Source organism: Trichechus manatus, unplaced genomic scaffold (assembly GCF_000243295.1).
Source record: "Trichechus manatus latirostris isolate Lorelei unplaced genomic scaffold, TriManLat1.0 scaffold00070, whole genome shotgun sequence".
NCBI lineage: Eukaryota > Metazoa > Chordata > Mammalia > Sirenia > Trichechidae > Trichechus > Trichechus manatus.
In genome coordinates, this window is record NW_004444006.1 from 12,727,151 (window position 1) to 12,744,853 (window position 17,703).

The 17,703-nt window shown below is 42.8% G+C and overlaps 1 protein-coding gene across 1 annotated transcript in view; it reads right to left on the bottom strand.

The window, feature by feature from the left end:
* The window catches only part of NEXMIF (neurite extension and migration factor), a 240,171-nt gene extending 222,968 nt beyond the window's left edge, over nt 1–17,203 (bottom strand). The window contains exon 1 of the mRNA XM_004380165.1: nt 16,642–17,203. The gene's annotated coding sequence lies outside the window, so the exon portion shown is untranslated. The remainder of the gene's footprint in view (nt 1–16,641) is intronic.
* Between the last annotated feature and the right edge of the window lie 500 nt (nt 17,204–17,703).

A 17,703-nucleotide genomic window follows, 5' to 3' on the forward strand; every position in this document is an offset into this window, starting at 1 on the left:
TCACCCATGGAGCTGCTGGTGGTTTCGAACCGCTGGCCTTTTGGTTAGCAGTCCAGAGCTTTAACCACTGCGCTACCAAGGCTCCTTTTTGATGAGCAAAGTGTTTAATTTTTAGAATATTCCATTTGTCCAGCTTATCTTCTGGTGTTCGTGTATTGTTAATCACGGTTTGTATCCTGTTTATGTTGTATATTATGGCCCCTAGTGTTGACCTTTTTTTTTTTCTTCCATGATCTTTATAGTTTTTGGCTTTATATTTAGGTCTTTGATCCATTTTGAATTAGTTTTTTGTGTATGGTGTGAGGTATGGGTCCTGTTTCATTTTTTAATGGATGGACATCCGGTTTTGCTAGCACCATTTGTTAAAAAGAGTGTCTTTTCCCTATTTAATGGACTTTGGGCCTTTGTCAAAGATCAAGTGGCAATAGGTGATGGATTTACATCTGGGTTTTCAACTCTGTTCCATTGGTCAATGTGTCTGCTGTTGTACCAGCACCAGGCTGTTTTGACTACTATAGCTATATAGTAAGTTCTGAGGTCAAGTAGTGCAAGGCCTCCTACTTTGTACTTCTTCAGTAATGCTTTACTTATCCGGGGCTTCTCTCCTTTCCATATAAAGTTAATGATTAGTTTTTTCATCTCATTAAAGAATGCTGTTAGTATTTGGATCGGGGGATGCACTGTATTTGTAGATTGCTTTGGGCAGAATCCGACTCATAGTCGGAATCGACTCCACAGCAATGGGTTTGGGTAGAACTGCCATTTTCACAGTGTTGAGTCTACCTATCCGTGAGCATGGTATGTTTTTCCATTTATTTAGGTCTCTTTTGGTTTCTTGCAATAGTGTTTTGTAGTTTTCTTTGTATAGGCTTTGTACGTCCTTGGTTAGATTTATTCCTAATGTTTTATTATTTTAGGGGCTATTATAAATGGTATTGCTTTCCTGATTTCCTTTTTGTAGTTCTCTTTATTGATGTATAGGAATTCAACTGATTTTTGTAGGTTTTTCTTTTATCCCGATACTCTGCTGAATCTATTAGTTCCAATAGTTTTCTTGTGGCGTCTTTAGGGTTCTCTATGTATAGTATCATATCATCCATGAATAGGGATAGTTTTACTTCTTCGTTACCAATTTAGATGCCTTTTATTTCTTTTTCTTGCCTTATTGCTCGAGCTAGGACTTCCAGCACAATGTTAAACAGGAGTGGTGATAAAGGGCATCCTTGTCTTGTTCCCGTCCTCAGGGGGAATGTTTTCAGCCTCTGTCCATTGAGAATGATGTTGACTGTTGGTTTTGTATAGATGCCCCTTATTATGTTCGGGAATTTCCCTTCAATTCCTATCTTATTGAGAGTTTTTAACAGGAATGGGTGTTGGACTTTATTGAATGCCTTTTCTGTGTCAATTGATACAATCATGTGATTCTTTTCTTTTGTTTTATTTATGTCGTGGGAAAAACAAATAATTTTTAAAAGTAAAAGTTTGGATTGTTTCTTTTCCTTATTTGTCAAAAGTTGTGAAACAGTCACAGATTATTTTGATAAATAGAAAGTGAATTTAATCTGAAAATGAGAGAACTAGAAAAGAGAAAAAAGTAACAAGAGAAAGAAAAATGAAAGGGGAGTTTCACTGGGATAAGACAGAGAAGGGCCCCAGAAGCCTTGGGACCTTTATGTCCAAAAGTAACTAGCAAATTCCTGTTCTAGATCATAAGCCAAGAATTTAACGAATTGACCTGTTACAAGATGAGGGCTCCTGGGTGTTACAGCCCCCACTCGCTACCATATATATCCAAAAACTCCACCCAATTTCATTGACTTTCTCTGGAAAGAAATTTCTAGCGAGTCTTCTCCAACCACCTAGCCTTTCAGGGACAAATTTTCCATCTCGCCTTCCAAGGCAGCTGTTACAATACCACAAATTATCTTCTGCCATCACTTCTTAAGCTAAATACCTACTTGTTTCCAAGAATCATATGGGGAATATGGGTCTCTGAATTCATTCCCTCACAATATTCAGCCTACAACATTTCTTAAATGAAATGCCTTACTATGAAAGCTGAACTTCCAGGGTAAATCTCTGTCATAGTCAGAAATACCATGTTTATCCCCCAATTCTGAAGAAATCTCAGTCATCTTGGCCTCTTCCTGCATATTGATTGATCATTAAATCCATTTGCTTTTATCAACTAACTGTCGACGGAGTCCCGCCATGACCCCTTTCATCAGCCCTTTTCTCCCAGACCTAATATAGACCCTCCTTGCTTTTTGAAGGTTCCTCACAATATGATGTTTTTGGCTCTCCACTCCACCCACCCCCTAACCACTTGCTGCACCCTGGAACCACAGCCTCTCTTGGCTGATGTAACTGAAGTGCTGGCTCCAGACTTTGCTCTCTAAGGGTAGCAATGACCTTGAATCCAGCCACACAATATGCTGGGAAAGCAGCTGCATTCAAACAAGATATAGATCCCAGGCAACAACAAAGGTAAGGTTGAAGGCCCTGCTGATAAGTGAGAGGGGTAGGTTGGGAAGGTGGTCAGGCAGAGAAGAGTGTTCAATTGAATAGGTAAGCACAGGCTTTACATGTTCAGAAGCGAGAGTCCCTCTTACCTCAGTATTAAAAAGACAACTGACAGAGAAGTCTAAGGGAAGAGGTCATGGCCTGGGACCAGGGCCTGATCTGTATTCACCACTCTGTACCTGATTTTCAGTGTGACTTTAGACAATTCACTTTAAAGTCTCTGAGACTCAATTCCCCCATCTGGATAACGTTACCATCATGGAAACTGTTACTTTTGGGGGGAAAAAAACCCTGAGAAATCATCTCTAGACCAAGCTTTCATTTCACAGTTGAAAACTGTGAGGCCCAGGGAGGAGAAGCAGCTTGTCCTGGGTGGTCAATATTTACCCCTTCCAAGTCCAAGGGAATATTTTTGAGGCCAAAGGAAATAACACGTAGGAGCCCTTTGAGTCTTTTAGAAGAGACAGGATACTAAGATTATAAACCAAACCAAACCAAAACAAACCCAGTTAGTGTCAACTCAGGTGACCCCACGCATGTCAGGCTGATTTTCAGAAGCAGATCACCAGGCCTTTCTTCCAAGGTGCCTCTGAGTGGACTCGAACTTCCAACCCTTTTGTTAGGAGTTGAGCACCTTAACCATTTGCACCACCCAGGGACTCCGTAGATAAACAAGGTATTATTATTGGCAGCCTTGATGTCCGTTGTTGTTGTTAGTTGCTGTGGAGTCAATTTCAACTCATGGCAACCTCCTGTGTACAGAGTAGAACTGCTCCATAGGATATTCAAGGCTGTGACCTTTCAGAAGTAGATTGCCAGGCCTGTCTTCTGAGGCACTTCTGAGAGGGTTCGAACCACCAACCTTTTGGCTAGGAGTCAAGCACTTAACCATTTGCGCCACCCAGGGACTCCACCCTTGATGCCTATGGACCACTGAACACACAGCTATCTCCCTCAGCTGGTCATCTTAACAACAAGCCCAGAAAACAGCTATCTTGTCTGATTATCCACTGCTCCTATTCCCATCTTATGCTGTCCCAGCTCCCTGAGCACTCCCTCTGCTCCCCCCAGCATCCTCCTCTGGATTCACAATGGTCAACTCTACCTTTCACTATGTAACACCCAGCATTTCAGTGACACAAGTAGATGACATGGAGCAGGGAGAAGCTCATTACAAAGGGCCTCCTTACAAGATGAGAAGGCAGAAAGGGACAGGAGCTGATTGAAAGGATATGGGAAATCCAGGTGGAAAGGAGGAGTGTGCTGACATATTATACAGATAGTAGCTAGGGTCACATAACAATCTGTGTATAAATTTTTGTATAAGAAACTAACTTGAGCTGTAAACTTTCACTTAAAGCACAATTTAAAAAATGGAAAAAAAAAAAAAAACAACAAAGGGCCTCTTTAGAGGGTGTTTGGGAGGGCAATCAGAACCATGAAGATCAGAGAAAGACTGAGAATTCCAAAAGGACGGAGGGCAAAATCAAGAGCATACCTACGAGTATATTTTTCATTTCTGCGGCTATTATACTATAATGGCTTTTCATCTGAAAGAAGAATCTGAGGGTACTCTTCCACAGTATGTGGCCTGGCTGTCTGAGGCAGACCTATGGATTCCTCAGTCTAATAAACTGAGTTTTCAGAAAATAAATGGAACCCCATTCTTGGTGTTAACTGCACCCTTTTTAGGCCTCTGTTAGTCAATGGTACTCAGTGCCAGAAGATATCAGTCATACCTGAGGGTAGAGTGGTGGAGATTAAATACAAAAGGGAGGAATTTACCCATTTACCTTCTTTTCAACATCTTTCCGGATTGGTTAGAAGTGACTTGGTCTTGATGAATCATGACATCACCACCTTATTTGGACAATAAACAAATGGGTCCTTTCACTCATTCAGGTGTTAAATACATGTAAGCATAGCTACCAAAGCATTATTGAAATAGGGCAAAAAAACAGTGGCTTATAGGAAAAGAGTGAGATTAATGGCAAGGAAGGCTGATTCCAGGTTCTGTTCCTAGATATGTATGACAGCATCATGACCCTTTGGCCCCTCAACTCAACTGGTGACCACTGTCTTCAAAAGTAAGTGGAGTATTTGAGGCCTTCTTGAGAAAGTGACAAATCAGGATTTTGGCTACTCCCACTGTAACATCTCCATGCTACTGAGTAACATACCCACCTCCTCGCCACATATGCACGTACCAGAACGGTCTGTGTGAGCCAGTCTAGGATTTTACAACCAACACCTTGGCCTTGGGTGCTATAAAACAAACCTACCTCTCTTTGCAGCTTAACTCCCAAACGTTTTTTTTTCCCTCAGATAAAACTTTTTGTTTAGCTTTAATTCAAACTATATAGATCTGAAAAACCCACTGTAACACTGGCACAATTATTCCTTTCATCTATTTGGTCTAAAGGATTTGACTGTCATTTATGAAACATCTTAGCATGTCAAGGCAACAGCTTTGCATGTAATGGACTTGCTATGGGAAAAGGCAATGTGTCCTATATACCATACATACAACATAGTCAATAGACATTTTGTATACCTCTTCCCTTGCCAAGAGGTACAGTATATAGGTAGCCCATAAATACAAACATATATAGATACAAGAGACATATAAAAACACACAGAGCCACTAAGGGAAAATGTTACTGAACTTCCCTGAGGGGAGACTGAGAAGACTGAACCTACATTGAGGACACCCTCACTAGTCTAAGCAAAGAGAGACTTGAGAAGGCAACAGTTATTCCAGTGCACAAAGAAGCTGTGTAACAGTAACTACTGACTCCCTGGGCCTTGGACGAAAAGTGCTAACAAGTCAACACATAGCTCTGTGAAGGGCAGAGCTTTTTTATAAATGCCCCCCACCTGGCTGAGCATGCTGAAAGCTCAAAGTTCAGAACATCTGGGCCACTAAGATGCTTAATAAACCCTAGAAACTCTGTAAGCCAAATGAATACCCTTTCATGGCCTACTCCTTTCTGTTAATAGTTCCTCAATCAATGGTTACTTCAGTCATGGAGGTGGAGTTTGTTGCTATGAATAAACAAACTAACTGCCCTCCAATAGGAAATATTTTCTGTTTACCCAAATGGAGTAGTACAAGAATGTGCAGCATGTCACTCTACCTCTCTTATAAGGGTTGATAGGAAGAAACTTGGTTAATACAATGGCATAGCTTCTACCAACTCTATTGGTCCATATTGTCCATATTTCTCTAGTACTCATAGCACCTCAGGTTTTGAACCAAACCCCAGCCATGACTTCAGATCCAATAACTAGGTCCTTGTCTTATTCTACCTGTGCTACAGTACTGTCTTAGTCATCTAGTACTGCTATAACAGAAATACCACAAGTGGATGGTTTTAAGGAAGAAAAATTTATTTCCTCACAGTCAAAGCAGGCTAAAAGTACAAATTCAGGGCGTCAGCTCCAGGGGAAGCCTTTTTCTCCCTCTGTCGGCCTTCTCATCAATGTTCCTCCAGACTAGGAGCTTCTCGGAGCGGGTACCCCAGTCCCAAGGACGGCTCCGCTCCCGGCACTGCTTTCTTGATGGTATGAGGTCCCCCTGTCTCACTGCTCACTTCTGTCTTTTATATCTCAAGACATTGCCTCAGGATACAATCCAATCTTGTAGACTGAGTCGGGCCTTACTACCACAACTGCCGCCCATCCTCCCTCATTAACATCATAGAGGCAGGATTTACAACATGTAGGAAAACCACACAATACCAGGAATCATGGCCCTGCCAAATTGATACACACATTTTTTGGGGGACATAATTCAAACCACGACAAGTACCTAACCCCAAACCGCAATTCCTCTAGGATCAACCTCGTTTGCTGTTCCCTTTCCCATCACCAGTCTTCCTAGAACAATCATGGAAATGTTCTACATATGTTTTGTCCAATATGGTAGCCACTAACCACATGTGGCTCTTAAGTACTTGAAATGTGGCCAGTTTGAGTAACTGAATTTTTAATTCAATTTAAACTTAAATAGCCCCATCTGTCTACACTCACGTTGTCATACTGGACAGCACAGCCTTAGAAATTAGATTTCTGTCCCTGAACATCAATCCCCATGGCTAGAATTATCTATGACTCACTTGGGACATCACCATTTTCTGACGAGAATTACTAAGTACTTGGAATGCTAATCAATTAATTGCATTACCACCAAACTCAAATAATTGATTTTACATCACAATTACAGAATGACAAAATCTCAGTCTTAAAGAACCTTTATGTGCATTTCTTTGCAGTGAAGAATTGCTCTTTGATCATGTAAACAGTCCTGATTAAGAAAGATGGGAGGAGGTCCAGTGTAGCTCAGGGTAGGTGCTATAACTTCTAGGCTTTTATATCAAATCAGGGTGAACATTCATCACTGGGAATTTGAAATAAAACATTTGTGTTCTTTCATGTTCCATCTTATTGATCAACACATTTGCATTTGCTCCAATCCTATGTAAAGAGCCAGTTCATTATGTATTTCCATGGTAAAGTCATGGGGAGCTATTTACCAATATAAAACTAACAAAATCTTTCAATCATGTAATTTCCTCTAAAGTTACTGATAGAAAAATTGAGGTGGAGTAATCCACCACCCATTACCATATCTGATATTGGGAGCAGAGGGCCGGCAGTGTCATAGAATCCAGTGTCATGTAGTAGAAATACCATGGGAGTGGGATCCCAAAATGAGTTTTAGTCTCAGTACAGCAACCCAAAAATGTTAATTGACACAGACAAAAAAAAGTCTTTCTTCTAGCCAAAGGACCAGGAAATGGACAGCCTAGCAAGACAGAAAATTTTTAGACAATAACCACTCTGTTCCAGTCAAACATCACAGAAGGACCCATGGCCCTATCTCCATCCCTGCTAGCAAAGTCCAAGTGAGGAACCTCAACATCCACCCTCATCAGGCTGTAATGAGGTGCCCCAAATCTCCCAGTTCTTCCACTAGGGTGGCATCAGAGAAGGCTGAGTAGGGAACCAAGAGTAGAGAGTGGATTCCACTTGTACAACAGTAACAAGTCACCCCTGCCCCTCCCAGCCAGGGTAGTATCAGCAGAGGCCTAGTAGAGCCTGAACTCCCACCTCTGACCAGCAGTAACAAACAGCCACTTCCCCCAGATGTCAGTCTCCCTATGCCCAGGTTTTAATGGACGCTGAGTTGGGAACATGGGCTTCCATCCTCATCTGGTGGTACTGAGGCATCCTTCCCCCTGCCAGTTTGAGTGGTGTCAGAGGAGGCCTAATGAAGAGTCAGAACTTTCACCATTGCCAAGTGACAGTGAAGTCACTCCCCCAACATGATGCCAGTGGAATCCACATTGGGAGCAGCAATGGGACACTTCTGACCCTCTTAGTCAGGGTTGTATCAGTAGAGCTACATGTGGAGCCAGAATTCTCCCCCTCCCTCACCCAGCAATAATGAGGAGTCCTCCTCTCTAGGAGTCAACAGAAGCCTACAGATTCAAGAAGCTGAGTGTACTCCACATGGATGAACCCAAAGAAATCTATGTCAAGTCACATCATAGTCAAACTTCTGAAAACTAAAGACTAATAAAAACAACAAAAAATCTTGAAAGAAGCAAAAGAGAAATGACACCTTACGTGGAGCAATTTGAATGACAGCAGATTTCTCATTAGAAACCTTGAAGGGTAGAAGAAAGTGGCACAATATGCTTCAAGTGCTGAAAGAAAAGAACTGTCAACCCAGTATCCTATACTCAGTAAAAATAGTCTTCAGGAATGAAGGGGAAATAAAAAACTCTCAGATGAAGGAAAACTAAGGGAATTTGTTGCCAGCAAACCTGCACTAAAAGAATGGCTAACAGAAGTGTTCTAAACAGAAAGGAAACTATAAAAGAAGGAGTCTTGGAACATTAGAAAGGAAAAAAGAACAACACGGAGAGTAAAAGTAAGGGTAAATATAATAAGACTTTGCTTCTCCTATTGAGTTTTCTAAATTAGGTTTGATGGTTGAGGCAAAACTATAACACAAATGTGGTTCTAAATATATTTAGAGGAAAATTTGACAATTATATTACAAATGGGGGAGGTAAAGGGCCTTAGAGAGGTAAGGTTTCTACACTTCACTCCAACAGGTAACATATCAATACTAGCAGGCAGTGACAAGTTATGTACAGAGACTCTGGAAAATAGTACTGTAGTTTCTTAAAAAAAAAAGTAAACATATACTTACCATACAACCCAGCCATTCTTGGGACTCTTCCCCAGAGAAATGAAATTTTACATTCACAGAAAAGCCTGAACACTAATGCTCATAACAGCTTTATTTGTAATAGGCAAAAACTGAAGATAACCAAAATGTCCCTCAACAGGTTAATGGTTAAACAAACCGTGGTACATCCATACCATGGAATACTGTCCAACAGTAAAAAGAAATGAACTACTGATAAACACAACTTGGATGAATCTATAGGGCAGTATGTAGAGTGAAGAAAGCCAATCTGAGAAGGTCACATACTGTAAGCTTTATTGAAATAAAACTATAGAGATGGAAAACTGATTAATGACTGACAGGGGTTAGGGATGGTGGGAGAGGAGGGTGGTGTTACTATAAAGACTATAAAGGGGTAGCATGAGGGAGATTTTTGTGGTGATGGAACAATTCTTTATCTTGATTATGGTGGAGGTTACACATGTGATAGAATGACATAGAACTATACACACCCCTTGCTTCAATGTCAAGTTCACGGTTTTGATATTATACTATAGTTTTATAAGATGTAACCATGGCAGAAAACTGGGTAAAGGGAACATGGGACCTCTCTGTCTTTGCAAGTACCCTGGCAACTTCCGGTGAATCTATAATATTTCAAAATAAAAAGTTAAAAAAAGGATTAAGCCACTATAGTAGGCAAAATAATGGTCTGTCAAAGATGTTCACATCTTAATCCCTGGAACATGTGAATGTTAGGTTACATGGCACAAGGGGAATGAAGGTTGCATATGGAATTAAGGTTGCAAATCAACTAACATTGAGGTGGAGAAATTATCCAATCATCTAGTCCCAGTGTAATCACAAGGGTCTTTATAAGTAGAAGATGAAGGTAGAAGACTGAGTGTGAGAGAAGGAGATGTGACAATGGATACAAGGTTGAAGTAACACAATGTGAGGAATCAATCCACTATTGCTGGCTTTGAAGATGGAAGGGAATCACGAGCCAAGGAATGTGGGCAGCCTCTAGAAGTTGAAAAAGGCAAGGAAAAGGAGTCTCCCCTAGGGCCTGCAGAAAGGAATACAGCTCTGCCTATACCTTGATTTTAGTCCAGTAAGACCCGTTTTAGACTCCTGACCTCCAGAACTGTAAGATAATAAATTTGTGTTGCTGTAAACCACTAAATTTTTTTTGTAATTTGCTACAGCAGCTATAGAAAACTAATACAGTCACCCACTAGGGGTTAAAAACTAACCCACTCGAAGATGGACAACTGGCTTTTTGTAGAAGTCAGTAACTCTGGTCTATAATCTTAAGGCAATGGTCAATACACATGGCTAAAGCAATTTGCAATCCCACATTACCAACAATAACAATTATAGAAATCTTCCTTCCAAATTGCAGACAAAAAAATAAACATTTTACTCACAACTAGATGGGGCCTGCTAAGTCAATGCAGAGATAAGAATAGAAGCCTCATCTCAGCCTACTTAGAGATTTGTCAAGGAACTTCTTGCTGTGTTAGGAAAACAGGCTGTCATCTACCAGGCATCTATACCTATTTGTTAATGGGGAGAATTTAGATATACTAATAAAATGCATTGAACTAGAAAAAAGATAGGGTAAATTAATGCAGATGGTAAAAAGACCCAGCTAGGAACAAGGCTAATTTCCTTTAAGACAGGAGAATCCATTTTATTCTTTCCTCTGTCCTCAGCATTCCAGTGCTTAGCACATAGTAGATGCTCAATAAATGTTTGCTGAATTGAGTTAGAAATGACCATTAATGGGCCCTTTTAGCCTTAGGATTCTATTAACCCTCATATTCTGTCATACTCCAAACTGCTAAGACAAGAAGCAAAGAGATGGGCAATAATCATATATTCATGGATAGGACTGGTTCTACCACCCCAACTACAAGGCACAGATGTGGCATATATTCATGTTTGCAGAGTTTAAGAAACCTCACCTTTAATACATGATGTTAGATCTCCAGGATGGAATCCATTAACTCTCTCCAGAATCTGTAATACTCCAAAAGGCTCATGGGTCCTAAGGGTCCTCATGAAGATGAGGTCTTAACAACACCTCTCTCTCTGACTCCATCACCATACCCAACAACTGGTGCTAGGAAGAGTTCCCCATTTTTGTCAGGTTCTTGGATAAGAAAGAGAGAGAGACAGACAGACAGACAGAGCCGGGTGGGGGGGGGCATGCGTGCGTGCACACTTTCATGGGATATATTTTATACATTAATGTTGAACTTGTGGGGGAAGTACTGAACAGGCATTTTTAAGAATCTGAGAGTTGACAAGTCAAGCATTTGGGAAAGCTAGTCTTGATTTGTTTTTGGTTAGAACAGTTATGTCAAGGTGAGTGCTAAGTGTCTCTTTCATAATAAAAAATGCTATGAGGGCTAATCAGAAAAATGCTTTTAACATTAGCTGAGGGATGTGGACCATAAGTAAACTAATAACATGCTTTCTTGAGAGTCATTTTCATGGCTTCCATTTCAAGCTACTGTGACCATGACAGCCAAGCAACAGGAATCTGCAACAACTAGGGAAAGGCAAAGGTTTTTTAACTCACAGTACATGATTGGTTAGGCTTCCTGAAATTGTATGCAAATATTACATACATAAATGTACACTTTTCTGAAGAGTGTATTCTTGGCTTTCATCAGATTTTCACAGGGGTTCATGTCTACCACTTTTTTCTACTGTCCTACTCAGTAAAGCAGCAAGTCTTCAGAACATGTTCCAGTTATTTAGTAACTAAAGAGAAAGTGGGTCTCTGTTCAAGCAAGTTGCTGAGACCTGGTCTCTGGTTTACTAAATCACATGTGTGCCTGGAATAACACAGCAAATACTGGGAAGGAAGGCAGAAAGAACTTAGCAGCACCCCAAAATTTAGGTTGCTGCAAAAGGCAGGAAAGAAAAGATCACTACTGATATTTTAACTCAAACAAATAAATTCATATGTTGATTTCACCTTTTGAGTCATTCTCCCTGCCACTCCACCAGGCCCTGGACAATCTTTCAAACCCTAGATATCAACTGATATGTGGTCAGGAAATGTGCACTTATTTCAACATTGGCCTAAGTAGAGCTCAATTAAGAAGGGAAAGCTTGAAAAAATTTACAAAAGCAACTCTAAATGGTTCCACTTTTTTTCTGTGTTTATTTCTTTTTCCATGGCACTAGAAAGGAAAAGTTGTTTGAGAACTAAAGAACTTAAAACTGTAAGATTGGGAGTGGGGTTGGGGGCGGGGTGGGGGGAGGAAGGAGAAAAGAAAGGAAAGAGAAAGAAAGAAACCAAAGATGTGTTATTTTCCTATGGGAGATCCACTCTAAATCAATAAGGTTCAGCAATCTGTTTCTGTAAAAAGACAGATAGTAAATATTTTAAGTCTGTGGATCTCTAATGCAACTACTCATCTCTACCCTTATAGCACTGGAGCTACAATAAATATGTAAATGAATGAGGGTGGCTGTGTTCTAATAGAACTTTATTTACAAACACAAGTGGCAGGCCAGATTTGGCTCATTGGCCATAGTTTTTTGGACCCCTGCCCTAGATCAATGAATGCCTATCACAGATACCTAAGGCTGAAAGGCAGTTTAAAAAGTCATGTTGTCTATTACAGAAAAGGCAAAAAAAAAAAAAAAAAATATATATATATATAAGGGGGAACAAGGCAAGGTCACATGCAAACTATCCTGGACGTAGTTGTTTGCGCACTTCTCAAACATATTCTGAAAAGAATTCCACTTCCCTTGGCACCACCCTCTTTTGTCTCACAACTACCATAGTCAAGATGTTCTTTCTATATCTAAATGCCTCCTGATAAAACGTAAGCTCATTATCTCTTACCAGTCTTCCACGAAAGTAAGAAGAGCCACTTTCCAGCATACAGATAGTACCAACACCTCTTTATGTGTGTAGTGTGTGTGCCTGTGTGAGAACACACATATGCATTTTGGAAAAAAGTCTTTGGACCCAATAACCCAATCTTTCAAGTCCAAAGTCAGAATCATTCCTGAAATTCTTCCCCTCCAGAAAGACCTCACATTTAGGAAAAGGATAGGTTGAGCTGAGTTAAGGGATTATGACATCTCCAAAACTCATTACCATCCCGTGTTTGCAAAGATAACCATCTCCCCAAATTAAGGAGAATAGTTTGATTCAAAGGTGGCTTATAGTTAGGGTAACAACAGAGTTTTCTGTCCAAGCTGGGACACTTGTGAGAGTGAAATAAGTATGTTGAGACAGCAGGTATAAATCGGGATGAGGCACAAAAGGTTAAGCACTCAGCTACATTTCCCCAAGGTGGTGATGTGCTTACTGTTGCACAAAGTCCAGTGTTGTTTGAAAAGAGAGGAATGTTCACCTCTGCCTAAAAATAAGTTTTATGGAAAAGAGAAAATGTCTGAAGGTAAAGGTAGCCCAAGTGATTTGGTCTTGTTCAAATCTCTTTGTTTTGTTTTCAAGCAGCCCTGGAGAAGTGGCATAGAGAGCCTGACAAGTCCTTTGTGACCAGCCCAATGACTCTGGTTTTAAAAGGTGCTTTCCAGTGGAGAAACTTGTCAATTAGGGAGCTGATGGGCAACTTTTCAGAGGAGGTGAAAGGAAAAAAATTAAAGAAAAAATTAAAAATTCCCAAACCTGGAAATCTCTAGGAAGCTAAAAGCAGGGAAGCCAGATAACCTATTCCTTAAGTGCATCATCCCTCTTCCCCATCACCGGTTTTCGTCTTTCTCTCCTGTTGCTTACTGCAAGCAGAAACACTTAAACCATGTGTGTGCCACCAGATAAATGAATTTAAGATAATGTGACAGAGTCAAAGTTCAATTAGAGTCTCCTTTCCTTTCTTTACTAAGGGATTTAGAGAAAAACAATTATTCATTAGAACTGGACTTAAGAACGAGAAACTGCAATCAATGCTCATTTGGCTAGGCCAGTCCCTCTCCTAAGCAAATACTTCAGAGAGACCTGGACTTTCCACTGTGATTGTGTCAAGGATCCATGAGCATATTTTTAACTGTTTATAATTTAGCACTTAATCACTTTTCTCATCTTTCTTTTCCTACCTTCTCAACACAGGCAACACCACCACATCTTTAGGTCTCTCTGCTCACTGCTAGCTTACAGGTAATCAGAATATTGTGCAAAAAACGAAAGAGAGAAAACAGACTCTGAGTAAGAAACAGAAAAGCACCAGTATTCTGCAGTTCTTTGACTTTGGAAAATGATGTTGTAGGTTTGCTTCGGTGTATTTTTTTTTAAAGCATCGATGCATTGAAGATATATTCACTGAACAGGCTGATTTATTTAACAAACATGACATATGTCAAATTCTACCATGTGGTTACATAATTGTTACCAATTTATCAGAGCTGTTATTTAGCCAAATATTTATTTTAAAAGTATTTCTCTTTAAATTACTTTCTGTATCCCACTACACAATCTGTGGTTCATTTTAATTATGTTCTGACAACAGCTATTTGGTGATGGTTTCTGAAATTTAATCTTCCTAGTGATATCTCATCTCCATCCAAACTCTACTGCTTTTCTTTCTAGTAATAAATTTTTGGTTAAAATCACACCTAAGGGAAATTTTTAAAAATACGCACAATGCCCTTTCATGTCATGGTATTTTAGACTTCTGATTTCCTTAAAAAGTAATTCCCCATATATTGTTAAAATCACATACCTGAATACTCTTAACCTTTAAAAAAACGACAAAAGGTTGTGATTTTTTGGGGTATGAGTGTGTATCTGTAGGATGTGGGAGGGTGGTTGGGATAGCTAGGGGAGAGCTAGACAGAGAATTAGGTAGAATAATAGAAAGTAAATTGAGTCGAATTTCAAGTCTAACAAATTTTGTTGAATCACCCTACCACACTTGAATACATATGCACAAATAATTGTATCTTTTTAACGCAAATGGATGCAATCTATCTAGGTTCTGTGGGAAATAAAATGTTGGATGGTATTTCCAAGAAACAAAAATGTCTAATTACTAACTGCTAGGGCTGGTTTAGTTCCTCTATTGTAAATATGTCCTTTGCAAAGCTAGAGGCTTATTTTGACCTCTCAGGTCAAGGAGTGTGGGGAAGTAGGAAAGATGTGGGGGAGGGGGGAGGAAGGTAAAGGGAATACTATCAATACACAAGTAAATCCTTGACCTAGTAAGCAAACACGTTTTTGTTGTTACTGCTGGGTAAAATGTACAAGTTTTCCAGAAATTAGACACTGTAATAAAAATGTACCAGCCCAAATTCAAATTGCTCACTAGACAGATGGTTGATTATATTCACAGCCGTGTATTTCACTGGGAGAGTTTCAGACATTCAGCCAGTTTTATTTGATTAGCCCGTTTCCCAGCTAATATGTAAAATGACAGTTACTTAGGGCCTTTTTGTTCCCTTCTAAAAATATTTTTTTAAGTAAGTGTAAATTCTTTTCAGCCATAAGAACGTCATTGCTGTAAATAAAACGTTTACTCAAATATTACCCTACGTGTAAAGATGTAAGGGAGATTCACCCCCTGAAAATACAAATGGTCTTTAGTAGTTCAGAGAAGACCACCGGAGCCTCTTTTCTCACCGAGCAAAACATTTCAGGAACTATCTGCACACTTTGCTCCTCTTCCAAAAACAAACGAAAAGATATTCAATTCCCGGGTTAAGGTGGTTTTTAAAAACAGCCCTGCCAGCCCTATTCACAAGTCATGCTTTTGAGATAACGGTCTAGAAAATGGAACGTTAGGAAAAGGCCACATAGCTAAGTATACTGCTGTTCACAGAATTCAACAATATGCTGGGAGCTAAAACCCAGAAGCAAAATATGAAACCCATTCAATTTCAAAGTGCGACCAGAACCTCAACAAAAATCAAGCGTGCTTGTGTCGAAATGAGGATGCTTTTTTTTTTTTTTTAACTTCCAAAAAGACAGAAAACCTTGCGCGGGTGATTCGGTCCCTCACGAATTAGGCAGAAGCAGTCATGCTGAAACCCCTGGATTCCTCAGCAGAAACGGCGCCAACTCCGCAGCGCGTATTCCACACTTTTCCTGAGCAAGGCCCAGCTCCCCGAGCCGGCTCGCGGCCTCACCACCCTACAGGGTATACGAGACCCGAGACCCGAGACCCGAGTGGACGTGTGCTGTTGGGCGCGGCAGAGAAAAGCGCCAGAAGCCGCGCAGGGAAGCGTCAATTCGACTGCCGCCCAGAGCGGGAAGGGGCCAGGGCCAATTTCCGCAAAGGTGGCAAGCTGGAAGAAGGTTGATAGGGCCTGTAACTTACCCGCCCGCAGTCCCCATTGGGTGGTGTGTGCTCCCAGTGCGCTCTGTGGTCTGCAGGGCCGCCTCGCGCGGGAGCTGCCGGCGGAGGAGGTGCCGGCGAATCGGCTTCGCACCTCTGCCTCTTTGGCTGAGGCGCCCGGCCTCGGCCGCCGCGTGGGTTTTCCCGCTCTCGCCAAACTGTGCTATTCTGTGCCCCATCCCCTGGCCAAGCCCTCACGGGCAGCAGCCCGAAGGGAAGCGGCACTCTGCCAGTTCCCCGCTGCTCCGCTGTGTGCGTGTGTGCGCGCCGCGGTTCCAGCCCACTCGATCCCTCCCCCACCGCCCCCCCCACCCCCGCAAGCATAGCGGCCTTTCCTAGATTGCAGTGCCTGGCAGGGACAGCTGAGATCTCTGGCGGCCTCGCTCCCTCGTACACAGACACACACATGCACGCCATTCGCACACAAACGTTCACCCCTCCGTTTTCCCTTCCTCTTCTCGCTCTGCTTCCTCCAATTCGTTCCACCCCCCGCCGCCGCTGCCGCCGCCACCCCGAGCCAGCCAGGGAGCCGGCGAGAAGGCCTGGGCGGGGCGGGGCGGGGGGTGGCTGGCAGGCAGCGATCGTACTCACCTCACAGGCCGACTCCCGAGGCGACGTCGCTGGCGGGCTCAGGCTGCGGGAGCTAGAGGTGGCGCGGCCGCAGTCGATGCTGTGGTGTCGCTGTCGGTGCAGCTGCTCGAGCTGCCGCCGCAGCCTCTGCTGCTACTGCTACTGCTGCTGCCGCCGCCGCCGCCGCCGCCTCTGCCTCAGCTCCATGCGCGGGGCCGCCAGGTGGACGCGCCTCTCTCCCTCACGCTCTCCCTTAGGCTCAGCCGCCGCCTTAGTAGATGGAGTCAGGGCTGTCGGGCTCTGGTTCTGATACTCAGCGCCTCAGTGGCTGCGGGGCTGCTCCCAATGTCCGTGCTTCGCACGCACGGCCGCTCGCTCTTGCTGGGGCTACCTCACCAGCGGACTGCGTGCGGCGCTTGCAGCCCGCTCAGTGCGGCTGCTGCGGCCGTCTGCGGAAGGGAAAGAGGAGGAGGGCGGCTGCTACTGTCGCTATCGCTGTTAAAGCTATTGCTAAATGCTGCTACTGCCGCCACTGTCGCTACTGCTACTGCTGTGGCTGCTGCTGCTGCTGATGATGATGCTAGTGGCTTTCCTTCCTGGGTTCTCCCTCTGCCTCGTCCCCCCTTCTCCCGCCCCCCTTTCTCCTCCTCCTCCCCCTTCTCCTCCCTCCGCTGCTTTTCTCAGAGCCCCTGCGGGCGCTGCCTCGCCTCCTTTCCCTGAGCTGCCTCTTGTCCATTCAAAAAGGTGCCCAGAGTGGGGCTGCATCGGCTGCCACGATCGCTATTGCCCCTGCCATTGTTTCCTCCAACGCAACTGTTCTTGCTGGACGCGTTCCCCCCTCTACTCCTCCTTCCCACCACAGCCCTCCCTTTCCCTCCAGCTCTCTCCTTACCCTCTCTATGGTCCCTTCCCCTTGTGCCCCCTCCCACTCTGTCAATACGTCCCTCCCTCCCTCCCGTCAGGAGCCCGGGAGCGCGCACCGCGCAGCCACCTGTCATAAAGGGCGCACACTCCGGTTCCCCAAACCACACCACCACCCACTCGCATTCTTGCAGCGGGTCCAGTCCACTGCGCCACTGGCCA